At 41.8% G+C, this 23920-nt stretch overlaps 1 protein-coding gene and 1 pseudogene across 2 annotated transcripts in view; one reads left to right on the forward strand and one right to left on the reverse strand.

Moving 5' to 3' along the window:
* The window catches only part of MAPK1 (mitogen-activated protein kinase 1), a 93647-nt gene that overhangs the window by 13947 nt on the left and 55780 nt on the right, over window positions 1-23920 (forward strand). The window lies entirely within an intron of this gene.
* On the reverse strand, window positions 23649-23892 carry LOC309814300 (small ribosomal subunit protein eS27-like; annotated as a pseudogene). The gene has a single exon. The product of its transcript is annotated as a small ribosomal subunit protein eS27-like (transcript).

The following is a 23920-nucleotide window of genomic DNA, read 5'->3' on the forward strand; positions in this document are numbered from 1 at the left end:
GTTTTATAGCTCTTAGCAGTTGCCTTATGTATTGAGGTGTTTCTATGTTGGGTGCATATATATTTATAATTGTTATATCTTCTTCTTGGATTGATTCCTTGATCATCATGTAGTGTCTTTCCTTGTGTCTTGTAACGTTCTTTATTTTAAAGTTATTTTATCTGATATGAGTATTGCTACTCCAGCTTTCTTTTGATTTCCATTTGCATGGAATATGTTTTTCCATCCCCTCACTTTCAGTCTGTATGTGTCCCTAGGTCTGAAGTGGGTCTCTTGTAGACAGCATATATATGGGTCTTGTTTTTGTATCCATTCAGCAAGCCTGTGTCTTTTGGCTAGAACATTTAATCCATTCACGTTTAAGTTAATTATTGATTTGTATGTTCCTATTAACATTTTCTTAATTGTTACGGGTTTGTTTTTGTAGGGCCTTTTCTCCTCTTGTGTTTCCCACTTAGAGAAGTTCCTTTAGCATTCGTTGTAGAGCTGGTTTGGTGGTGCTGAATTCTGTTAGCTTTTGCTTGTTTGTAAAGCTTTTGATTTCTCTGTCAAATCTGAATGAGATTCTTGCCAGCTAGAATAATCTTGGTTGTAGGTTCTTCCCTTTCATCACCTTAAACATATCATGCCATTCCCTTCTGGCTTGTAGAGTTTCTGCTGAGAAATCAGCTGTTAACCTATGGAAGTTCCCTTGTATGTTATTTGTCATTTTTCCCTTGTTGTTTTCAATAATTTTTCTTTGTCTTTAATTTTTGTCAATTTGACTACTATGTGTCTCAGCGTGATTCACCTTCGCTTTATCCCGCCTGGGACTCTCTGCGCTTCCTGGGCTTGGGTGGCTATTTCCTTTCCCATGTTAGGGAAGTTTTCGACTATAATCTCTTCAAATATTTTCTTGGGTCCTTTCTCTCTTCTCCTTCTGCGACCCCTATAATGAGAATGGTGTTCCGTTTACTGTTGTCCCAGAGGTCTCTTAAGGTGTCTTCATTTCTTTTCATTCGTTTTTTCTTTATTCTGTTATTCTGTCTTCCAGGGCACTTATCTGTTCCTCTGCCTCAGTTATTCTGTTGATTTCTTCTAGTGGTATTTTTCATTTCAGTTATTGTATTGTTCATCTCTGTTCTTTAATTTTTCTAGGTGTTTGTTCTTTAATTCTTCTAGGTCTTTGTTAAACATGTCTTGCAACTTCTTGATCTTTGCTTCCATTCTTTTTCCGAGGTCCTGGATCATCTTTACTATCATTCTGAATTCTTTTTCTGGTAGGTTGCCTGTCTCCACTTCATTAAGTTGTTTTTCTGAGGTCTTATCCTTCATATGGTACAAAGTCTTCTGCCTTTTCATTTTGTCTGTCTTTCTGTGAGTGTGGTTTTCCTTCCACAGGCTGCAGGATTGTAGTTCTTCTTGCTTCTGCGGTCTGCCCTTTGGTGGATGAGACTATCTAAGAGGCTTGTGCAAGCTTCCTGATGGGAGGGACTGGTGGTGGATAGAGCTGGGTGTTGTTCTGGTGGGCAGAGCTCAGTAAAACTTTAATCCGCTTGTCTGCTGATGGGTGGGGCTGGGTTCCCTCCCTGTTGGTTGTTTGGCCTGAGGCGACCCAGCACTGGAGCCTAACGGCTCTTTGGTGGGGCTAATGGTTGACTCTGGGAGGGCTCACACCAAGGAGCACTTGCCAGAACTTCTGTTGCCAGTGTCCTTGTCCCCACGGTGAGCCACAGCCACCCCCGCCTCCGCCTCTGCAGGAGACCCTCCAACACTAGCAGGTAGGTCTGATACAGTCTCCTATGGGGTCACTGCTTCCCCTGGGTCCCAGTGCACACACTTCTTTGTGTGTGCACTCCAAGAGTGGAGTCTCTGTTTCCCCCAGTGCTGTCAAAGTCCTACGATCAAATCCCACTAGCCTTCAAAGTCTGATTCTCTAGGAATTCCGCCTCCCATTGACAGACCCCCAGGTTGGGAAGCCAGACATAGGGCTCAGAACCTTCACCCCAGTGGGTGGACTTCTGTGGTATAAGGGTTCTCCAGTTTGTGAGTCACCCACCCAGCAGTTACGGGATTTGATTTTATTGTGATTGCACCCCTCTTATTGTCTCATTGCGGCTTCTCCTTTGTCTCTGGATATGGAGTATCTTTTTTGGTGAATTCCAGTGTCTTCCTGTCGATGATTGTTCAGCAGTTAGTTGTGATCCTGGTGCTCACAAGAGGGAGTGAGTGCACGTCCTTTTACTCCACCGTTTTGAACCAATCCTGTATTCTTTTTTATATGTGCTGTTTAAAGAATAAGTTAGGGCTTCCCTGGTGGCACAGTCGTTGAGAGTCCGCCTGCCGATGCAGGGGACATGGGTTTGTGCCGCGGGGTGGCTGGGCCCATGAGCCATGGCCGCTGAGCCTGCGTGTCCGGAGCCTGTGCTCCGCAGCAGGAGAGGCCACAACAGTGAGAGGCCTGCGTACCTCAAAAATAATAATAATAATAATAAGTTAAATACACATAATCATTGAGCAAATTTGAAAATAGAACACTGTCAGGACCTTAGAAATGTCTTATCAAATCCCCTTGTAGAGTTGACCACTGTCCTCGATTTTGGTGATAATTGTTCTTTTCTGCCTCTCCCCCTTTTTATTTTTTAAGAAATTTTTATTTTTTTACTTTTATTGAAGTATAATATACATACAGAAATGTGCACATAAGATTACAGGTTGATAAATTTTCACAAACTAAGCACACCCATGTAACTAACCAGTGTTCAGATAAACAGTCAGAACCCCAGCACCTCAGAAGATCCCCTTGGACTCCTTCCAGTCGCCATTTGCCAGGGGGAAGCTCTATCCTGATGTGTAACAGCATGGATTCTTTTTGTTTTGTACTTCCCATGAATGGAGTCGTATAATACATTTGTTCTCATTGGTAGCTGGCTTCTTTTATTCAGCATCATGTTTGTGTGGTTGTGGATTATTCATTCTCATTGCAGTATTGGTATTCCATGGTGTGACTATACCATAATTTATTTATCTGTCGTACTGTGAATATGCATTTGGGTTGTTTCCCGTTTTTGGCCATTATTATTAGCATTACTATGACCATTTTAGTGCATGTGTTTTGGTGAACATGTGTGCAAATTTCTGTTGGGTGTATACCTAGGAGCAGAATGGCTGCGTCACAGGGTATGCATACATTCTACGTTAGTGGATGTTGCCAAGACATTTTCCAAAGTGGTTAAATCATATTCATGCCCACTATCAGTGTATTAGAGTTCAGACTGCTCTGTATTCTGATCAACACATCATATTTTCTATCTTAGTTTTAACCATTCTGGGGGGCATGAAGTGGTATTTGTTGTGAGCTGGGTGGTGTTTGCATTTTCCTGATGGTTTTAGCTCTGTTTTATATTAGTCTTTTGGCTGTCTTGTGAAGTGTTCAGGTTGTTTGCATTTCTTTTCTATTGAGATTTTGGCCTTTTATTAAATAATAGGAGTTCTTTCTAGATACTGGACATGAGTCTTTTTTTAGGTTTATGTATTGCAAATACCTTCTCCACTTTGGGAGTTGCCTTTTCATGCTCTTAAGGGAGTCTCTTTGATTCTGTGTCACAGATTTCAGTTCTCTGGTGAACTTCATCATTTTCTCAACTGCTTTCTGCTTGCTAGACTGGCAGTGTTCAGAGAAGGGCTGGGCTGTTGGTGGGAGGAAGCTCCAGGGAAGGAGTAAGGAGCAGGCCTCTGGCCTGCATTGTGTCTGGTGCAGTTGTGCATGCTGTGAGATCACAGTTGGGAAGGCTAGAGGAGGTCTTTCCCTTTAGCTCAAGGGAAGAAAGTAAGGGCACTAGAAGAACAGACATCACTGGAAAAACCATGGCAGACTGAGTGTATGTGACAGGGTTTTTTGCCAGGTGGCCTTAGCTTCTGAGTCAAGTAGGAGGTTAGGTCGGACATCTGCCAAGAGTGCATTGCCTGGAGGATCGAAGGCTTGGAAAGCGTGGTGAAAGTTTGGGACAGCTCTTGTGTGCTTGAAAGTCAACCAGAGATGAAGCAAAGGACTGCCCCAACTCCTTGAGAGTGAGGACTTTGTTCACTGATGTCACCCCAGTACCTAGTACACACATTGCACATAGTAGGTGCTCAGAAGATATTTGTCAAATCAGCCAGGTGGAATAGTACCAGTGATGGTATACTGAGGCTGAGCTAGCTAGCTAGCTGAGGCTGCTAGCTCTGTGCTGTCCTCACATTTCCATTTACTTCCCTATATTATTTGAATACCTGAATGAAAGAAGAAATAAAGTTCCTCGTGCCCCTTAGGCCTCTTTAAGAGCAGCAGGAACATATCTCTTTTATCAGTTTAGAAACTGCATTTAAAAATCTCAGCTCTGGCACTAATAGCTGGGTGATTGACAGCATGTCATTTAACTTCTCAGAGTCTCTTCTCAGAGTCTCATTTCACTCTTTGGTGAAACAGGGATCATGCCTTTTGAGTGCTGAAATGACTACATCAACTAAACCATTGTAATCCTGATCCATCTCAATATGGGTTTAGAAGATAAAGCATTGAAATGAATGACTTGGGTGCAGGCTGAACACTTATGTAAGTAGGTAACTTGTGGAGTTTGTTTTGGGGTTTTAAAATTATTTTTTAATTGCAGTAAAATGCATATGACAGAATTTACCATCTTAACCATTTTTGAGCGTACAGTTCAGTAAAAGTATATTCGCTTTGCTGTATAACAGATTTGTAGAACTTCTTTATCTTGCAAAACTGAAACTACCCATTAACAGCTGTACATTCTCCCCTCTCCTCAGCCCCTTTCAACAACCATTCTGCTTTCTCAATGAATTTGACTACTCTAAGTACCTCATATAAGTGAGCATTAATGTCCTCAAGGTTCATTCATACTGTTGCAGATGGCAGGATTTTCTTTGTTATCCATTCATCCATTAATGAACAATTGGGTAGGTTTCACCTCTTGGCTGTTGTGAATAATGCTGCTATGAACGGAGATGTACAAATATCTCTTTAACACTCTGCTTTCAATTCTTTGGCTATATACCCAGAAGTGGAATGTGATTCTGTATTTAATTTTTGGGAGAACTACCGTACTTTTTTTTTTTTTTTTTTAAATTTTTGGCTGCACCAGGTCTTAGTTGTGGCATGTGGACTTCTTAGTTGTGGTGTGCAAACTCTTAATTGTAGCATGCATGCAGGATCTAGTTCCCCGAACAGGGATCAAACCTGGGTCCTCTGCATTGGGAGCATGGAGTCTTACCCACTGGACCACCAGGGAAGTGTCCCCTACCATACTGTTGTTTTTTGGGGGGGGCTGCATTGGGTCTTTGTTGCTGCACGTGGCCTTTCTCTAGTTGTGGCGAGCGGGGGCTACTCTTCGTTGTGGTGCACGTGCTTCTCATTGAGGTGGCTTCCGTTGTTGTGCAGCATGGGCTCTAGGTGCACAGGCTTCAGTAGTTGTGGTGCACAGGCTTAGTTGCTCCGTGGCATGTGGGATCTTCCCGGGCCAGGGCTTGAACCTGTGTCCCCTGCATTGGCAGGCGGATTCTTAACCACTGAGCCACCAGGGAAGCCCTACCATTACTGTTTTTTAAAGCAGCTGTACCATTTTACATTCCCACGAACAGTGCACAGGGGTTCCAGTTTCTCCACATCCTCACCAGTACTGGTTTTCTGTTTTTTGATAGTTACCATCCTAATGTGTGTGAGGTGGAGAGTTTGTTTTGATGGGTCCTGTGCTCTGTGTGTTTGGTGTGCTGTCTGTCAGCACTAAATATTTGGAAGCTAAAGTGGGAGTGACTCTCAATAAATATTGTGTTAAGCACTTGCTGGGATAAAAATATGAATAAAACACAACCCTTACCTCAGAGGAGCCTTTAGTAAATACAGTAGGGCGGGGCTTCCCTGGTGGCGCAGTGGTTGGGAGTCCGCCTGCCGATGCAGGGGACACGGGTTCGTGCCCCGGTCCGGGGAGATCCCACATGCCGCGGAGCGGCTGGGCCCGTGAGCCATGGCCGCTGAGCCTGCGCGTCCGGAGCCTGCACGTCCAGAGCCTGTGCTGGGCAATAGGAGAGGCCACAACAGTGAGAGGCCAGCGTACCGAAAAAAAAAAAAAAAAAAAAAATACAGTAGGGCGCTTACAACTTAGAAGTCTGTGTATATACACGTGTGTATGTATTTTCTCTTTGTTCCTAGACAATTATAAAAGTACTTCTTAAATCACATGGTCATCTAGTATCACCATTGTTAATGAATTAATGATGCCAAACATTGGAAGTTAAAGAACGTTTATTTATTTATTTATTTATTTATAAATTTTGTTTATTTATTTATGGCTGTGCTGGGTCTTCATTGCTGCACACGGGCTTTCTCTAGTTGCAGCGAGCGGGGTCTACTCTTCGTTGCAGTGTGCAGGCTTCTCCTTGCACTGGCTTCTCTTGTTGTGGAGCACGGGCTCTAGGCACGTGGGCTCAGTAGTTGTGGCTCACGGGCTTAGTTGCTCCGTGGCATGTGGGATCTTCCTGGACCAGGGCTTGAACCCATGTGTCCTGCATTGGCTGGCGGATTCTTAACCATTGGACCACCAGGGAAGTTCCTTATTTTATTTTGTTGCCACACTGCGCAGCTTCTGGGATCTTAGTTCCCCAACCAGGGATTGAACCCAGGCCCTCTGCGGTGAAAGTGCAGAGTTCCAACTACTGGACCACCAGGGAATTCCCTATTTATTTATTTTTTTAAATTGAAGTTTAGTTGATTTACAGTGTTTGTTAGTTTCAGGTGTAGAAGAACATTTTATTTTTATTCCGTAGGTTTTTAGTGGAATTTTGTAGGTCTTCAAGATGAATTTTCCAATTAGTCAGACTAGACTTCATAAGTACTCTGATACTTAAAATCCCACAGGTGACTTTAGGAGACTCCTCCGTTTTCCTCAACCCTGGGATGGGGCCTCCAGCATCTGTCTGTTAGTTGTACTTAGGTGGCCTACAAGATGAGGCTTAGGGCCTCCCTGAGGGGAGAAGTTGGGCATTGCCCTCAAGTTCTCCATTATCCCTTAATGGAGCCAAGTGAGAGTCCCCAAAGGATAGTGTGTGCCGAGAAGGTGGGGAGAGCCCAGCCTGCTTCACCTGTGGGGAGTGGCCGGGGGTTGGGGGCAGGGATGAGAGGTACTTTCTCCGTTAAGTGGTCTCAGAATTGTCTGCATAGAAAGTGTTCTTCTCTTTGTTCCTGGAGTTAGTATGAATTGGATTTTTTTTTAATGGTTTTAGTGCATATGATGAAACTACCTAATTGTTTTTATGGTGGTCAAGTTTTTTATGAGAGGCCTTAGTTGAAGAAAAGCACTAATTATGGGTTATTATTCCTAATAGCAGTAATAAATAGTACTTTATCTTTAAAAATATTTCATTGAAATATACATTTAGCCAGGTACACAAATCTTTAATTGTTCAGCCCAGTGAGTTTTCACAGACTGAACACACCTGGGTAATTAGTACCCAGATCAAGAAGCAGAAGTGATAGGCATTCCAGAAGCCTGCTGTGTTCTTCCTTTTAGTCACTACCCACCCCTCACCCACCAGAGTAGCCATTATCCCGACTTCTAACATGTTTACCTGGTTTTGTATTTTATATAAATGGAATCATAAAGTATGTATTCTTTTCTGTGTGGTTTGTTTCACGCACGAGTTGTGAGAATCATATTGTGTGTATTTGTGGCTTAAAATTATTTTTTAAAGTATCCTACTTAACAACCTAGGAAAGGACTTTACCCGTGGCTTTGCCATGCTCTTGATGCTCCAGTTCTGGAAGGAAGATGTTTTTAGGTGGTCTTCACATTCTCTTCATTCCTTTCCTAGACCAAATGACACCTACAAAATTTTCTGTAATTTTGTTTTTCCTCATTTCGTTTGTTGTAGTACTAATCTACTGCTGTGTAATAAATGCCCTACAACTTCGTGACTTAAAACATCAATAAACATTTGTTACCTCACACTTTCTGTGAGTTAGGAATTGAGTGGGCCTAGCAGGGCAGTTCTGGCTCAGGGCCTCATGAGGTTGCAGCCAAGATTTCAGCTGGGACTGGGCTATCTGCTTCCTAGCTCACCCAGCTGACACATTGGTGCTGGTTGTTTGTGGTGGGGAGATGGGGGGTTAGGGCTCAAGTTTCTCCCCATGGAGCCCTCTCCATAGGCTGCTTGAGTATCCTCACTACATCGTGGCTGGCTGTGCTCTTCCCAGAGAGCACCTTTTTATGACCTAGCCTCAGAAGACATACAGCATCACTTCCACCCCATTTTACTTGTAAAGCAAGTCACTAAGTCTGACCTATATTCCAGGGGGAGGAGAATTAGGCTTTTGGAGGTTAGGGAAGTCATCTGCTATATAGACTCATCTAGTGGAACTGTAGCTAACACAGCTATATTTGGCTTTTAAACTCTCTAAAATAGAATAGAGGTTTTAATGAGATAGTTGGAAACTTAATGTCCGCTACCTTGAGTGGATACCACGTAAGCTGATTGCTGTAGTGTAAGGTGGGTAGTATTTTATTTGCATCTGTATTTATAAATATTGGCATTGTGGATGAGTCTGCTGGAGCTCAATGTTAAGTGCTGCTATCTTCTGTAACCATTTTACTGCAGTGTCCATTTTACATAAATATCACCTGTTCTTAAAAATGTGCTAATAATTCTTAGGGTTTTGACTCTTTAATGTATGAATTTATACAACTAAGCTTAAAACTATAATACTTTTTTGTATAAAATACATAACATTTTAATACATTCTGACTAGATCTCCAAGGCTCAGCAGAGGTATAAAATGACACAGTTCAAGTAAATTATCAGGTATATCAGAAGTACAAATTTAAGGGGCTTAGTTGAAATATGGTGATCCTCAGAGGGCTGAGGTGACCCCTGTGCTCTCCCTCTGACAGGAGAGCTCTGCCTTGCCCTTTGCTGCAGCAAGTTCTCTGCAACTTCTGCCTCTGCTGTCTCATCTCCAAATAACGGTCTGTACCCCTCACACTGGCAACCCCTGAGTCCTTTCTTCAGCATAGCCAAGAAGGGAGGGGCCACGACCACTGGAATTGGTTCTAAGGGTTGGAACTCATCCCTCGGTCAGGTATGTACAGGTCCACAGTCCACTTATGAGTGGGATTAGTGCTGTTTGTAAAAGAGACCCCACAGAGCTTCCTGGTCCCTTCTACCATGTGAGGGTACAGTGGGAACTCTGCAAACCAGGAAGAGGACCCTCACCTAACCATGCTGGCACTCTGTTCTCAGACTTACAGCCTCCAGAACTGTGAGAAATAAATTTCTGTAGTTTATAAGCTACCCAGTCTGTGTTTTTTTTGTTTTTTGTTTTGTTTTTTTTTAGCAACCCAAACGTAAGACAATCCCTATGTTTTCTTTAAAGAGTTTTATAGTTTTAGCTCTCACATTTAGGTCTTTGATCCATTTAGAGTTACTCTCTGTATATGGTATGAGGTAAGGGTCCAACTTCATTCTTTCGCATGTGGCTATCCAGTTGTCCCAGTGTCATTTGTTGAAAAGACTATCCTTTCCCCACTAAGTGGTCTTGGCACCCTTGTGGAGTATCAGTTTACCATAGACAGATGGGTTTATTTCCAGACTCTCCTCCATTCTGTTTGTTTATCCTTGTGCCAGTACCACGCTGTCTTGATTACTTTCTTTCTTTCTTTTTTTTTTTTTTTTTTTTTTGCGGTACGCGGGTCTTTCACTGTCGTGGTCTCTCCCGTTGCGGAGCACAGGCTCTGGACGCGCAGGCTCAGCGCCCATGGCTCACTGGCCCAGCCGCTCCCCGGCATGTGGGATCTTCCCGGACCGGGACACAAACCCATGTCCCCTGCATCGGCAGGCAGACTCTCAACCACTGCGCCACAGGGAAGCCCTGCAATAAGTTTTTAAATTGGGCAGTGTGAGTCCTGTCACTTTGTCCTTCTTTTACAAGATTATTTTGGTTATTCTGGTTCCCTTGAGTTTCCATATGAATTTTAGGATCGGCTTGTCAACTTCTACAAAGAAAAGGCTGGGATTCTGATAGAGATAGTGTTGCATCTTTAGATCAACTTTGGGTGTACTGCCATCTTAACAATATTTTGTCTCCTGATCCATGAACATGGGATGTTTTTCCATCTATTTAAATCAGCAAAGTTTTATAGTTTTAAGAGCGTAAGTTTTACCTCTCTTTTGTTAGGTTTATTCCTAAGTATTTTGTTTTGATGGTATTGTGAATAGACATGTTTTCTTGATTTCATTTTTGTTTTTTAAAAAATAGATTTATTTATGTGTTTATTTTTGGCTGCATTGGGTCTTCGTTGCTGTGTGTGGGCATTCTCTAGTTGCAGCAAGTGGGGGCTACTCTTCGTTGCAGTGCGCGGGCTTCTCATTGCAGTGGCCTCTCTTTTTTCGGAACATGGGCTCTAGGCGCGAGGGCTTCAGTAGTTGTGGTGCTCGGGCTTCAGTAGTTGTTCTCGGGCTCAGTAGTCGTGGCTCGCGGGCTCTGGAGTGCAGGCTAAGTAGTTGTGGCGTATGGGCTTAGTTGCTTCACGGCATGTGGGATCTTCCTGGACGGGGGCTCGAACCCGTGTCCCCTGCATTGGCAGGCGGATTCTTAACCACTGTGCCGCCAGGGAAGTCCTTTTCACTGTTTTTAAATGATGCAGCTGTAAACATTTTAGCACAAACAGAACCCCACCCCCACCCCCTCTGAGTAACTTTCTTAGAACCTATTCCCCAAAAATGATTGACCAGGTCAAAGATAGGACTTTTGTAGTATGTGACCAGATTGCTCTCCAGAAATAGCATTTGAATTTGTGCTGTCCCTGTTAATCTTTTTTCCCCACCCACATCCCGCTCTCCCGCACCTGTCCCTGTTAATCTTTAAAAGTCCCTCTTTGCTCTGTGCCCCCCACTCCAGCCCCGGTTCCCTCTTGCTGTGACAACATGGTATTATTCTTTTATTTATATGTAATTGAATGGAAATGAGATAAACCTTTTAGGTGCCTTGTTTTTGGTTATTTGTGAGGCCAAACTTTTTTCTAAGTTTTACTCACTTATCTGATGTTTGAACTGTATTCAAATTATGGAACCGTTTATGCACTAGAAGCTGAGCATTAATGTTCTGAAAGCCTTTAAATTTTTTTCTGAAAGCTTTAAAAATATTTGTATAATCAAATTCATCAACTAATTGTTTGCTGTGTTCTTTTATTGCATCAGAATTGGTGAAATACATGAAGGCCTTTAACCTTTAATTTAGTCTTTTAAGCTGTGTGGAAATAATTGTGGAGAAGAATGCTACATTTATATGCTTTATGTATTTTATTCCATATTAAGAGTATAATTTTAGCAGTATTAGACACTTTGTCTAATTTCACATGAGTTTTCATATTAAACTTAGAGGTGTTTACCTGTGTCTTTCTGGAATCTATTTGTTCCATTGGTCTAGTTTATTATTTTTAACTATAATCTGGTATTATACGGCTTTTTACTCTTGTTTTGCCCAGATGTGTGCTCTTTAACTTCTTAGCAGGGCTTCTACCTTGAATCCTTGTCAGTTTTTGTACTCTGGTGGAGTGGGTTGGCCAAGATAAAACGTATATATCATCAGAATGCCTTTTCTCTCCCTCTTCCCCACTCCCAGGACTCAGAGCCAGTTTATCTCCTTGTTCTTGTGCCTGGTCTTGGTTGCTGGTAGCTCTCCAGAGTGAAGAGATTTTTCAGGTTGAACTCTGGGCCACGCTGTGCGGCTCTCAGGACAGTGAAAGCGCCGAGTCCTAACCCCTGGACTGCCAGGGAATTCCCTCAGGTTGAACTCTTAAGCGTTAGCACCTGATATAGCGATCTGAAAAGAGAATTTTTTTTTTTTAATGAGACCATGCTTTTTTTCAGGGGCGGGGGCAATGATATCTAATTCCAGAACGTTTTTATCACCCCAAAAAGAAACCCTGCACCTAGCAGTCCCTCCCCATATTTCCCCCAGTAATCAACCCCTGTGCAGAGCCTCCTGCCAACATGGAGCTGGTGGAAGGGGTGCCCTTTTACATTCCGGCTTCTTTTCACATGCATTTTACTATTTTGTTAGGTTGTCAAGATTTACTTTTTAGAGTCATTAGTTGCTGCTTGGCATTGGCTCTGTAAAATGAACTTGGCGAATAACCACCTTCACTTACTTTACTTCTCATAGTTGGGCCCGGGTGTGCATCATTTTCTCATCTTTCTGCATTCTCAGATCTTTGTTTTTCCTCCTTTTGCCACTAGTTATTCTTCCTTTTTGAGCCTCTTCCTCTTGGATTTAACCCTGATTGGTAGGCACACTATTCTTTTATTCTTGCCAATGAAATCCTTTTTGTTTTTAATTCAAAAAAATATTATTTGATTATTTTCTCTCTGATTTTTATTTATTTTTTTAATTTTATTGAAGTCTCTGATTTTAAAGAGTTAATCTTAACTCTTTTTGTGGGCCTCTGTTATTGTAGCTTAATTCTTTTATTTTTATTTTTTGACCGCGCCGTGCAGCTTGCAGGGTCTTAGTTCCCTGATCAGCGATTGAATCTGTGCCCCCTGCAGTGGAAGTGCAGAATCCTAACCACTGGACCACCGGGAAAGTCCCTAATTCTTTTTTTATCTGTTTTCCAGCTCTGATGGTATCATCTGCACTGTCTTCTGTCTATTTAACTGATTTCTGTTATTGTTACCTTATAAATTATTATTTTTTAATTTACATTCTTCTTACTCTTTTTTTTAAATTCCCGATTCTGCTATTTGCAGAATTCTTTTTTTTTTTTTTTTTTTGCGGTATGCGGGCCTCTCACTGTTGTGGCCTCCCCCGTTGGGGAGCACAGGCTCCGGATGCGCAGGCCCAGCGGCCATGGCTCACGGGCCCAGCCGCTCCGCGGCATATGGGATCCTCCCAGACCGGGGCACGAACCCGTATCCCCTGCATCGGCAGGCGGACTCTCAACCACTGCGCCACCAGGGAGGCCCCAGAATTCTTTTTTAATTTTAAATTCTTTTGTAATATGTCACGCTTCTGCAGAATATATTCTGGTCTGTTTTTATTTAGCATTCCCCTTGTGTGTAACACTTTAAATGTGTTAATGAGTCCCATTTTGTCTTTATCTCCAGTCTTAGAGGTGACTCTGCTAAGCCTGCTCCTTTTCTCCTGGACCTTTATGGTTTGTGCTTAGTGGCCACTCCCGCTCCTCGTTGCCCTTTAAAATTTCTTGCTGTGTTCCTTCAGTTGAGTCTTATCTTTGTTCTTTGTTTATAACATGTTTATTTTGTTGAGTTTTGAAGGAGGCAGCATTCTGTACCATTTCTCACTTAGTGCTTCCCAAAGTTCTGTTGTGTAAGACTTTCTGGGCACATTTTTACATAATGGAAAGAACACAGAATTCAGAGGAAGAACCAAGTGTTAATCCTAGCCCTCGCATTGGGTAGCTTTGGCTAAGATATTTAGACTCTATGGTAGCACTTAGTTCTTTTAAAGTTTTATATAGTTGTGTTCTTAAAAATTGGCATAATTTTTATATCTAATGGGAATATAAGGAAAATTAAAATAATACAGTGTACAGTGATGAACTGAAAATTGATATAATTATTAACTGATTCATTTAAAAATGATAATGAAATAATTAAAAAATGAGATTGTTGGGCTTCCCTGGTGGCGCAGTGGTTTGAGAGTCCGCCTGCCGATGCAGAGGACACGGGTTCGTGCCCCGGTCCGGGAATATCCCACATGCCGCAGAGCGGCTGGGTCCGTGAGCCATGGCCACTGAGCCTGCACGTCCAGAGCCTGTGCTCCGCAACGGGGGAGGCCACAACAGTGACAGGCCCACATACCGCAAAAAAAAAAAAAAAAAAAAAAAAGATTGTTGGGCTGGAACTCTGATAAAATTGTTGTCACGTAGGTGGCAGTGGTATTGTTTGCATTTGTGTTGAATTAATGAAATGAGTTCGCAGATACTTACTCTTCCAGATAAGCCTATATATGAGAGATAAGTATTCTTTCCATTTTATGGGGGAGATATTGAGGTTCAGCACAGAGTTGTGACAGTGCAAGAACTTCAATTCAGATTCAGGACTTCCAAGACCAGAGCTTTTGTAACTTGACCCAAAATAAAACTTGACTAGTTTTAAGGTTTTTTCTTCAGATACATGCCAGTCTGTCACTTGGGTAGATTTTTCGGAGTACAGGCCCTAGTTTCAGCAGTTGTCCTGGAGATCAGCTGTCACTCTGAATGTGCGGAGGATCAGTGTTGGGAATTATCTGGGGGCAGCCACTGTCTCTGGCAGTGTTCCTCTCTGTCTGGATCTTTGATTGTGTCTGGGAACAGATACATTTATTGCTCGAGGGTGAAAGTGAAGAGATAATATGGGGAGAAAAGAAAAGAAACTGATTTCAGAAATAAGATTTCCACAGTAACTTGAGCAATGAAACATTTGAGAAATTCTTGGCTGTGCTGATCAAGATCCTACGGAATTCTTGTCGGTCTCTGAAGTCTTTGGGGATCCTTTGTGTACACTCTCAGATTATTGAAACACAGGGACTCAGGCCAGGACCTGAGGGAAGGAGGACTCAATTGAGGAATTGGGGAATCATCAAGAATCATGGCAGTGGCTCCATCATTCTCTCTTTTCACATTCTTCTCATTCCCTGTTTTCTTTTTAAAATCTTTGTTACACACATGCACACACAAATATACATATATGCATATAATTTTAACAAAAGGATGTAATTTTTAAACTTTTTATTTTGAGATAATTTTAGACTTAGAAAAAAGGTGCAAAAATAGTCCAGAGAGTTCCCATGTACCCACCTTTTCCTCATGTTAACATGGTGTATGTCTGTAGGAATGTCATCAAAACCAAGAAATTAAAACTGGTACAATACTAGATGCAGACCTTATTCACAGTTCCCATTTTCCCCTAATGTCATTTTTTCTTCCAGGATCTCATTTTGCATTTAATTGTTGTGTCTCCTTAGTCTCTTCCAACTGTGGCATTTCTTTATTCTTCCTCTGTCTTTCATAACCCTGACACTTTTAATGAGTACTGGACCGTCGTTTTTGTAAATTTATTTATTTTATTATTTTTGGCTGTGTTGGGTCTTTGTTGCTGTGCGCGGGCTTTCTCTAGTTGTGGTGAGCGGGGGCTGCTCTTCGTCGTGGTGCACGGGCTTCTCATTGCGGTGGCTTCTCTTGTTGCAGAGTATGGACTCTAGGCATGTGGGCTTCAGTAGTTTTGGCACGCAGACTTCAGTAGTTGTGGCGCACGGGCTTGGTTGCTCCACAGCGTGTAGGATCTTCCCGGACCAGGGCTCGGACCTGTGTCCCCTGCATTGGCAGGCGGATTCTTAACTGCTGCATCACCAGGGAAGCCCTGGACTGTTATTTTTGTAGGCTGTCCCTCAGTTTGTGTTTATCTGATGGTTTTTCATGAATGGAATGAGATTATGCAGTTTTAACAGAAGTGATGTGCCTTTCTTGATACATCACATCAGAGAGTTGGTGTTGTGGAGATATTTTATCCTTAGAGATGTTAACTTTAATCACCTGGTTAAGATGGGGTCCATCTATTTACCCCTTTGTAATTAAAAAATATCTTAGAGGATGTACTTTGAGCCTAAGCAGATGCCCTGTTTCTTCTCAGATTTCTACTCACTAGATTAAGCATCCATCCATGGATCTTTTTCTGAAAAAGTTATTGTGGTATTTACCTAATGACAGTTTTTCTATTTTCCTCATGCCATCTGATTGGAGTGCCTCTGTGAGAAAGAGCTGTTCCTTCTCCCCACTGATTTATTCACTTATTTGTGTCAGTATGAACTCATGGGTATTTGTTTTATTCTGTGGGTTTGTAATCCAGTATTGTCATTTTTTATTTCAAATTGTTGCAACTTCGACCTTTGTTTGCTCCTTCAGAGTGACTGCTTTCAACAAACTCCACCCTTGTTTGAGTACCTTTTTAAGGGCAAAGTGTGCTCATTGCTACTGGGGTGTAGTTGCTTCTAAGTCTTCTCAGTGAACAGAGCTGGGAAAATAGATGTGTGTATACCAACCCACACATACACACATCTGTATTTCTCTGTCTGTGTATATGTTAAAAACTATGAGTTCATACTGATGTCTCTGATTCTAATCCAACACCATGTGGTTTATTTTAGCCTTTCCCCTTGCTTGTAATTCTTTCCCCAGCCTGGCTCTCATTATCTTCCATTTTGTTTGCTTATTTGTTCAGTCCCATTCTATTTATACATAAAGTAGATGCAGAATTGCTAACCCATATCCTTGTGAGAAACAAGTTCACTAATTAGATTACAGGATTTGTGTTCAGCCCTTTCCTGCTTTAGCTTTACAGCATCCAGTTAAAATACTGTTTTCTAAAGTTGTTTAGGCTGGTTTCTAGTTCCTCATGCCCTTCAGTGTGGTTATGTCATTCATTTGTAATACGGTTAGGTTCATTTGTTACTGTTGGTGTTCCATTTGGGGTTCTTCCCATGTCCTCATTCTTTTGTTTCTTTAGTTTTTTGAATATGTGATATGACTGTGACTCTCAGAGTAAGAGCGATACACAAGGTATACTCAAAGAACAGTCCCTCCCTTCTCATCCCTACCACCCTGTTCCCATCCTCCCCTTCACCGCTTTCCCACTCACCCCCTGTATACAGTCGATTTCTTTAGTTCTGGGTTTATCCTTCCTATATTTCTGCTATACGGATAAGCAGATACATTTATTTTTTTTAATAACCCTTCTTTCTCATATGAAGGGTAGCATAGTATAAATTTCTTTTATACTTTGCTTTTTTTACTTAACATTGTTTCTTGGAACCACTCCGTGTTAGTTTGTAAGAGATCTTTTTCATTCCTTTTTTTTTTTTTACAGCTGCATAGTACTCCATCACGTGAGTGTATCAGTTCATTCAGCCTTTCTCCAATGTATGGGTATTTAGGTTGCTGCTAGTATTTTGCGGTTACAAATAATGTTGCGGTGAATTACCTTGTGCTTATGTATTTTCATATCACTGGAGATGTATCTTTAGGGTAGAATCCTAGGAGTGGGATTGCTGAATCAAAAGATAGGTGCAGGGCTTCCCTGGTGGCGCAGTGGTTGAGAGTCCGCCTGCCGATGCAGGGGACGCGGGTTCGTGCCCCGTTCTGGGAGGATCCCACATGCCGCGGAGCGGCTGGGCCCGTGAGCCATGGCTGCTGGGCCTGTGCGTCCGGAGCCTGTGCTCCGCGATGGGAGAGGCCACAGCAGTGAGAGGCCCACGTACCGCCAAAAAAAAAAAAAAGATAGGTGCAGATGTTTGATTTTGGTAAGGACTGTCCTACCAACCTGTCCAGAGGGTTTATAACCTGTCTTCCCATCAGCAGTGTTTGAGAGTTAATTGCATATATTTTATAACACATACATATGAATGATTATCAGATTTTGTTCAGGGTCTTCCTTTCCTTATCTACTTTCTCTTCTATCATGATGGGTTGGGGAAAGAAAAAAACAACTCCAACTGTAGAAGGTTTTTTAATGGAAAGAAGTAAAATTAGTTTTCCAGCTCTGACTGGAGATTTTTTTACTGGTATTTTAGAGTTATAATTATGTTACAGTTTTCTACTTTACTTAGTTTAGCATCTGTTGTATAACATCTCACTGTCTGCTTAGTTGTGCAGGCAGTTCTTTTCAGTTTAGATAATAATGCTGTTTGCTTCCAGTTTAAACACTTTTCCATCTTCCACAGGTCTGGGCGGGTGTTAATATTTCTGACATTGGGGCAGTTCGTGAGAAACTTGCATTTCTTGACTAACCTAAAGTTTCCATGATGGGGGATGATCATCCGAGCCTTTCTTTCTCTGACTTGACTCACTGGGGTACAGTTTACAAAGGTGAGCAAGGGTGGCCTTACGAAGTAGATCATCCTCTTTCGGACTGTAGCTCCCTTTCCTCCTGCTCCTTCTCCCCTGTACCCTCACTTGAGATCCTCACCTTTATGGTTTCTAATCTCCTAGTCCTGTCTGGCCTGGGTCTGGATCTGTCTGCTGACCTCTCCTCTCTTCTCTTGACGACTCCACTTCCATTTTACGAGAACCCAACTGTTTATTCTGTCTGATCTTACTCACAGGCTGATGGTATATGCTAGAGAAAATTACTGAATCGTCACGATTGACACTACTAAAAATCTCTGGATTCTCATTCCTGCTGGTCTCCAGGATATCTTGTTACTTGTCCCCATTCAGACCCTGATCTCACCTCCCTCCCCTCATGTTTGGTTTGCCTTTTCATCTCCTGCCTTCAGGTCTGCTCTCCCACACCTCATTTACAGGACATATTTACCTCTTGTTTCAGAGGAGACAGGTTTTGCCTCATCCTGACGAAGAAGATCTAAATAGCCAGAACCTTCAAAACAGATAGGCTCCCTTGGGAAGCAGAATGCTTTCTGTATCGTGGTCAGTACGATGATTTTTGGTTTTGTCCCCTCATTGTCTGCCATCCTCAGCTTCTTTTCAGTTGCCCTGTCAGAATCATGAGCCAAACCTTGGTTCATCACCAGCAAAAGGGCATAGCCAGTGGAGGACTACTGACCCTCGCATGGTGTAGTGGCTGAGAAACATGGGTTTTGGAGGTCAGCACACCTGGGATTGAATCCCAGTTCTCTTGGCTGCCGGTTGTGTAATCAGAGACAAGTTACTTGACTCCTCCCTTCTGCTTTAGTTTCTTCATCTGTAAAGTAGGGGCTGTGCTTTACCGCCATAGGGTTGTGGTGAAGACAGCAAGTAAAGGTTTTTCTGAAGCTCTCAGCACTGTGCTGAGGGCTCAGTAAGCGGTGGTCATTATGGTTACTGCGGTCCTCTCTCAGTGTCTCACTCAACTTCAGGGCCAGAGGTGCGCAGAGCTGCCTGGGTGGCTACCCGGAATGCGTAGCACTGGAGGAGACTTGACGCTCTTAGTCTTGGTTCAATACGTCTGGCTGTTCTCAGAGCTCACCGCGAGCCAGCCCGACCTGGACCATCCTAGAATTCTTGCCCAGTGAAGGCAGGAGAGGAGGAAGGAAATGTAGGGGGATGATCCACAAGTAAGTAGTAGCCCATCTGCTTCATCAGGGTCTCTCTCATGACAAGTTCAGAGCATAGGTGAACTCCAAAGGTCATTTCTAAAGAGTACTGCTTGGATTAGAGTACTGATTGGATCTGTTCCAGAGTACTAACTCTGACTTTGTGCTACTCTAGTGTGCTTCAAATAACAGAGTTCATGGTTGTGGGGTTTTAGGATGATGATAGTCACGGTACTAAATCCTGATGGGGTATCTTAGATCTAGTAATAGAGACTCATTTTTCTTATTAATCGGAGAGAAATGTTTTTCATACTTTTTCCTTTAATAATTTGTGTACTTGAGCCCACCAAAAATTTGTAGAACCTTTACTGAGTATAAGTCACTACAAGTCTTCATCTTTCTATGGCTATATCTATGCATATATATGTATGTATGTACATTCAGTCATATAATTGGGTGTGGGGTTTTTTCCAGTCTCTTGTATACATATAAAAATTTTTAAAGAAGTTTTGCACTTATGTTTAGAAGAAGCCTGAACAAAGAATAATGGTATCTTCTTTTTGTAACTTGGCCAACACTATCAGGGCAGACATACAGGGCATAGTCAAGCTAGGACTAAAACTCAGACCTCCTGATTTGAAGTCTAGTTTTTTTTTCTGATGTTACTTTCTTTTTATGGTTTCATTGGATAAATTAATAAAAAATAATAAAGTAATTAAAAATGACTTCTACTTTTTTGGGGATGGTCTAATATCTTTCAGGCTTTTCATCTGCTGTTTTTACAATCTTAATAACCCATAGGCTATACTCATTTTTGAGTCAAGCAAATGGTTGCTCAGAGGTGTTGGGTAGTTCAGTGATGTCTCTCAGCTAGTAAGGGAAGGGGCCAGAATTGGAACTCACCTGACTCTTTGGCCCCTGTTCTATTACTGAAGAGATTAAAAAATGCATATGTAGACAACCAAATTTGTTCAAGCTCTGGGTCCTAGAGAGGGTGCACATGTGTTCATGACATCAGATTTTAAGTTGCAACATCTGAAGTATTATTGGAGCACTCAGTCTTAAAATAATGCAAAATTATGATGGTTTTACAGCTAAAATGACTTTAGCTTTTATTTGCTCACTGAATGGTTTGCACACTCTAAAGAAACCTTTGCACTGGCTTTCTTGGTTAGTAAATGATGAGAGAAACCGGCTAAAAGAACGAATACGTTTTCTTTTAAAGCAGTCATTTGTATTATCTACCTATTTACTTTTGGAACATTAATTTGGATCAGTCTAACTTACTTAGCATCTGAAGACAAGTTAATTTTTATCTGTGAAACAAAGTACTGTGGTTTTGTGTTCAGATAATTAAAGTTCACCGAAATGGGTAGCTTAGAGAACAGCTTAATAGCTCTCTCTAAAAATAACCCATTAACAGTTGATAGCATTTTAGTTGCTTAACAACAGTGTACAGTATGTGGTGCTAATGCATGAGGAGATAGCTCCTTCATTAGACAAACTTTATTATCCACAAATACTATTGAGCCTCTGCTATGAAATGATTATAACAACAGGGGGCTGGGGAGGATGGGGAGAAAGCCTGAACGTACCAGAAATGTTATATTTATGCCAAAGCCTCAGAAATGACTGTGGAAGCCTGGGCATTTATTCTGATGATGTTGCCACTGCTCAAAACCTGTTTGGAACACTTCCTATGAAATTGTCCTCAGTATGAGCATATGAACCATGAGAGAAAATCAGCCCCACAGTTTTGTAGCATAGCTCAGTTTTTAAAAATCACTTTTTGAGGTATAATTTATATACAACAAAATGGACCTTTTCTTTGTGCAAAGTTCAGTTGAGTCTTGGCAAATACATACCCTGTGTAACCACCACCACAGTGGAGATATGGAACATTACATAACCCCAGGAAGAAGTACCCTTGTGCCCTTTGCTGTCAGTCTTCAGCTCAGGCAACCATGGATCAATTTTCTATCACTGTAGATCAGCCTCAGCTTACCTAGCGTTTCAGATAAATGGAATTTAGAAGTCTTTGCTCTTTTTTGCCTGGCTTTTTCACTTAGCATAGGGTTTTCCAGGTTCATCCTTGTTGTCGCATGTAGTCATTTCCCTTTTGTTGCTCAGTGCTCTTCCATTGCACGGGTGACACACAGTTTGTTTACTCATTCCTTGTTGATGACTATTTGGGTTGTTCCAAGTTCGTGACTGTTATGAATAAAGCTCCTACAAACATTTGTATACAAGTCTCTAGGGATGTATATTTTCTTTATTCTTTAATAGAAGTAATTTGACATACCATATTTTATTAGTTTCACATGTACCGCATAGTGATTTGACATTTGTATGCATTGCGAAATGATTACCACAATAAGTACAGTTACCATCTGTCACCATACAAAGTCGATACAGTATCATTGACTGTATTCCTTATGTTGTACATTGCATCCCCGTGACTTATTTATTTTATACCTGTAAGTTTGTACCTCTTGACCTCCTTTACCTGTTCCCCCCGCCCATCCCTACCCCCTGCCCCTCTGGCAACCACCTGGGTTCTGTTTTGTTTGTTTTGTATTTTAGAGTCCATGTATAAGTGACATCATGTGGTATTTGTCTTTCTCTGTCTGACTTATTTCACTTAGCGTAATGCCCTCAAGGTCCATCCATGTTGTGGCAGATGACAAGATTTCTTTCATTTTTATGGCTGACTGGTATTCCATTGTACATGTATACTACATCTTCTTTATCCATTCATCCATCAGTGGACACCTAGGTTGTGTCCATATCTTGGCTGTTGTCATAGACATATATTTTCATTTCTCTTAAGTAAATAATTAGGAGTGGAACTGCTGGGTTGTATGGTGAGTGTGCATTTAACTTTTCAGAAACCACCAAGCTTTTTCATAGTGGTTGTACCATTTTGTAGTTCCACCTGCAGGGTATGAGAGTTCTAGCTTTTCTACATCCTCATCAGCACTTGGTATGGTCATTGTTTTTCATTTTAGCCATTCTAATGGGTATGTTATGTGGTTTTAATTTATATTTCCCTTATGACATTCATCTTTGTATGTGTGTATTGTCACACAAAAAGTGTCTATCCTTTTGCCTATTAAAAAATTTGGGTTGTTTATCTTACTTTGAAGTTGTAAGAGCTCTTTATATACTCTAAATACAAGTCCTACATGTTGCAATTTTTTCTCCCATATGCACAGCTCATTTTTGACCTTGACAGTATTATCTGGCCTGTTCACCCACCTTGCTCACTAGATCCCAGTCAGCACCTTTCCTTTGCAATCTCAGTAACTCCTCCTGTCTCCACTGTTGTCATCTTGTACATTCCAGAGGCTTTACCACTGCCCTTAGAGGTGTGCTGCTTTTTCTTTTTGTGAGTATTTTACTGATTTGAGAGTGCTGCTGGTTCACAGTGCCCTTGAGTCTGGGATGCTGAATGTCCTACACTGGGCGGCATGATTTCATACAATTAACTGACTGGCTTAAAATGCCAGTTTTGTGCTTGTTTCTTAGTCCAAGCCACTACCATCTCTTACTGGTGCTATTGCAGTGCTTCAAATGGTTTCTTTTTTCACTCTTTCCTTTTTACAATTTATTCTTCATATCACAGCTGGAGAGAGCATTTATAAATATAAATTGGGTACTTTTAGTCCTTCCTTAAAGTGGAAGTGCACTTAAGATGAATCTTAAACCCTTAGCACAACTTCCAGGTCACAGCCTCGTCCTGAGCCATGTGCTCTTGGCTTGGTATGTGCCAGCCACCAGTAGCCTTCTTTGGGGTCCACAGATTCACCGGCCTAACCTCTCTCTGTTCAATAGAACACTTGCCTTCTCGGCTACCCCTCACCTGGCTAATTCCAGCCTATCCTTCAGGTCTCTGTTTTAAATGCCACTTCCTTAGAGAGGAAGAGCCTTCCCTGAGCCCCTAATTTAAACCAAGTTCTCTAGTTATCCATGATGTTAATTATAGCATTTGCATTTTTTCTTAACATCTATCATAATTTATCTATTTTTAATATATGTCTCCTTACCCCACCCCTCCTTTTCTTCTTTTGGCCTTGCCACGCGGCTTGTGGGATCCTAGTTCCCTGACCAGGAATTGAACCTGTGCCCCCTGCTGCACTAGACCACCAGGGAAGTCCCCTAATATATGTCTCTTTATATTTCCCCCATGTTGTATAAAGTTTATGAGAGTAAGGAGCTTTCTGTTTTCTCTGTAGTATCCATAGCGCTTAACGATGTAGACGATTAATGAATACCTGGTAAAGTTGATTTTAACATTTGAATGGTTTTAAGTTTATTCATTGTGCCTCCTTCAAGATCCCAACTGACATTTTTTCTCTTGAGTACAAACTTCTATGTACTAATTTTCTATCTCTGCCATTTGCACGGAATCTGTAAATTGCCCTGATAATAAGAGTTCTTAATCTTTATTGTGTCATGGATCTTTTAGGCGGTCAGTGAAACCTGTGGCTCCTTCTCAGATTAGTGGGTTGTTTTTTGTTTTGGTTTGGTTTTTTTAATCCAAAATATGTTTATTGGGATCGTTTCCCATTCATCTTGATTCAGGGTGCTTTTAGTGCTGCTTCCAACTGAAGGAGCATCCTTCTGTAAGCCTTGCTTTTTCCTCCTGTAGGCTGGCAGAGAATAGTAGAGCAGCCAACACACAAAACTACTGTTTGTGCCTGGCTAGAGATGGTGGTGGTTTTATAGCATCCTGGGCATTTCACATCCATGAAGTAGGAGGTGGGACTCCGCAGCAGGTGCTTCTTGTTGTGTTTCCTTTTCTGGTGAGGGACGCAGGAGATCCTTTGTGAGAGGCACGTTCTCCTGAGGAGGTCCTCACTG

This window comes from Mesoplodon mirus (genome assembly GCF_964341445.2).
Source record: "Mesoplodon mirus genome assembly, chromosome: 13".
NCBI classification, from domain to species: Eukaryota; Metazoa; Chordata; class Mammalia; order Artiodactyla; family Ziphiidae; genus Mesoplodon; species Mesoplodon mirus.